Below are 2760 nucleotides of genomic sequence, written 5' to 3'. Positions count from 1 at the left end.
ATGTCGACAGAATCTACAAATTGTTCGACGTCTAACAGAGATGTTCCTCGAGAATCACAGACTGAGACTAATTCCAACTCTGGACAGGATTTTGACGTGTTAGATGCAGTCAGTTTATTCAATAGCAGGTTAGACGCCGCCCTTGAAAAAAAAGAACTTTAATACTTTCAGAAGTACAAGATAAACTGAAGCCTACAAATACTTTTGAGTTCCGAGGAGAAGGGAACACAATTCAGTATAACTTTAACAAGGAAAGGCTGCGTGGTTTAGAGCTTCTGTCGCAGAAACTTAGATCTGCCAACTTCAACGGAATCACCGATTTAATTTCTTCCAAGAAAGAGGCCATTCGTCAAAGAAACAAAATTCTACGCATAGCTGATAAACATGGGTGGGGGGCCGTTAAGGAGTGTGTTGATTCTGATATTGCTGACAACAGCGAGGACCCCGCCAGACTACGTTTTGCCAAAATTGCTTCATTAGTACATGTGTAATGCACAAACTTTTTAATTGTATTCTAGACACAGGCTTTTTTCCTATCAACTGGTTGTCAAGTGTTATTGTGCCAATTTTTAAAAAAGGTGACAATTCGGATCCCAATAACTATAGAGGTATTAATCTCATAAGCAACTTGTGTAAACTTTTTACTGCTATATTGAACTCACGACTTTTAAATTGGTCCTTTGATAATAATGCTATTACACAATTTGGTTTTAAACCAAACTATGGTACACGCGATGCAGTTTTTGCACTGCATTCTATTATAACAAATACACTCTCTAAAGGTAAACATTTATATTGGGCTTTTATTGATTTCAGAAAAGCTTTTGATTCTATTGTTATATTGAAACTATGGTTTAAATTGTCACAAGTAGGAATACAAGGAAAACTGTTATAACATTGGGCGCGCTTGATTTACCAAAAAGGTGTACACCGTGTACACTTTTGTAAATCAAGTGCAGTGGTGTAGCGTTTTGGTGTACACCGGGTGTACACTTTTCTACACCGAGTCAGAGGCATGTGTTGTTGGGTGTAGCACTGAAACCAATATGGCGGACGAATGTTATGATTGGAAACTTGACAAATAATTTAAAGTAATATTACGGATTGGAAGTCGCAATGAAGTTGTCTTTTGTATGAAAGCCATTAAATTTGAAATGCTTTTATTTTATTGCATTTATATGAGAAAAAAGCCTCGGATTGTCGCTAAACATCAGATTCTCTGATAAAACTGCACCCTTTTCCGCCATATTTATTCTTAACTTCTCTACACCATGTACACTACACCATTTAAGTGCACTTGATATTCAATACAAAATGTTTACACCGGTGTACACTGGTGTACACCCAGTTAAGCTAAATCAAGCGCGCCCAATATTAAAGCATGTGTTACTGTGAATGGGAAATTAAGTGAATATTTTTGTAATAACACCAGATTAATGCAGGGCGAATTTCTTTCACCAATTCTTTTTAATTTGTATGTGAATGACCTTGAGAATAATTTTTAGGCGGAAGCGCCTATTGCAATTGCTTTCATGACCTTCTACGTCACAGGTCAAATTCCTCCCTTTTTTTACAGTACATCTAACGGATGGTACTTAAACTAAGGGCATACAACTCGCCAAACGATACCACCCCCCTCTTTCCATCTTTCGACCCCCGTTTGTTGTTTTGTTTTTAATAATAAAACTTTAACTGGTATAAATCACTACTTTATGTGTTTATGAATATCAATTTGATTTATGTGTAAAATGCCCAATAGCAAAGATATGTTACAGTAGTTAATGTTAGATGAATTTACGTTTATGTCAAATAGAAGCTAAGGCGAGAGAAATTTAATTTTTAGTTTTACGGATCCGCCGACCCAATTTTTCCGATTTTGTAAAAAAAAAAATAATGAAAAAAAATTCGTATCTTCGGAAATTTTTCCGGAATTTTCAAGTTTGACCGATCTTGGTTTTAAAATTACTTTATTTTATTTGAAATCTGCAAAACGTTTGACAAAGGGAGCTTTTAAAATCAAGTGTAAGCGTCTCTATAACATGGAGTATTTAAGATGGAGGTCAGCCATGCATGGTTTGGCTTAAAAGTTTTTATGAAAAGCAAAGAAAATATGTCATCCTGAACAAGTTTAGTAAGGTTAATACCAATGATCTTGAAACAAACACAAAGTACACAATGGATAGTGGACAAATTAAACTTAATATTATAAGTTCAAGCAAATAATATGTAATTTTGATTAATAAAAGTTTGCCTCCAGTTTTTTATTTTTTTTATTTTCCCTCCTCCGACCCAAATTTTTTACCAAAAAATCCGTAAAACTAAAAATTAAATTTCTCTCGCCTAAGTAGAGGAACCAACGATAACTCTTGCATTGGTATGCGATATAAACAAAGGGGAAGCATGTGGTCTGAAGCAAATGATTGTGTAGAAATAATAAATAGATGCGCTGGTAATAAATGGTGTTTTTTTTTTTTAAAGAACAACATAATTCTATTTGAAAAAAGGAAGATTAGAATGATAAAATTTGCTTTGCGCAATAATCTAACACATTTCAGATAGTGGCTAATTAAAACAACAGGTGTGTGTGTGGGGGGGTGGGGGTTATTGTTTCATAGGAACCCCAGAGGAGCTAGGTTTTGTGCAGGCTGAAAATAAAGAAAATTAGGTCAATTCGATGTTTCTAAAGAGAACGTTATATAGGATTACCAAATACTAAAAGTACATGTACATTCTGTTAAATTGATGAACGTAGATATTTTC

The 2760-nt window shown here is 34.5% G+C and overlaps 1 pseudogene; it reads left to right on the top strand.

The window, feature by feature from the left end:
* On the top strand, positions 1-773 carry LOC128160632 (uncharacterized; annotated as a pseudogene).
* The last annotated feature ends 1987 nt before the right edge of the window (positions 774-2760 follow it).

Source organism: Crassostrea angulata, chromosome 8 (genome assembly GCF_025612915.1).
Source record: "Crassostrea angulata isolate pt1a10 chromosome 8, ASM2561291v2, whole genome shotgun sequence".
Taxonomy (NCBI): domain Eukaryota; kingdom Metazoa; phylum Mollusca; class Bivalvia; order Ostreida; family Ostreidae; genus Magallana; species Magallana angulata.
This window is presented reverse-complemented; position numbering and strand designations above follow the sequence as displayed.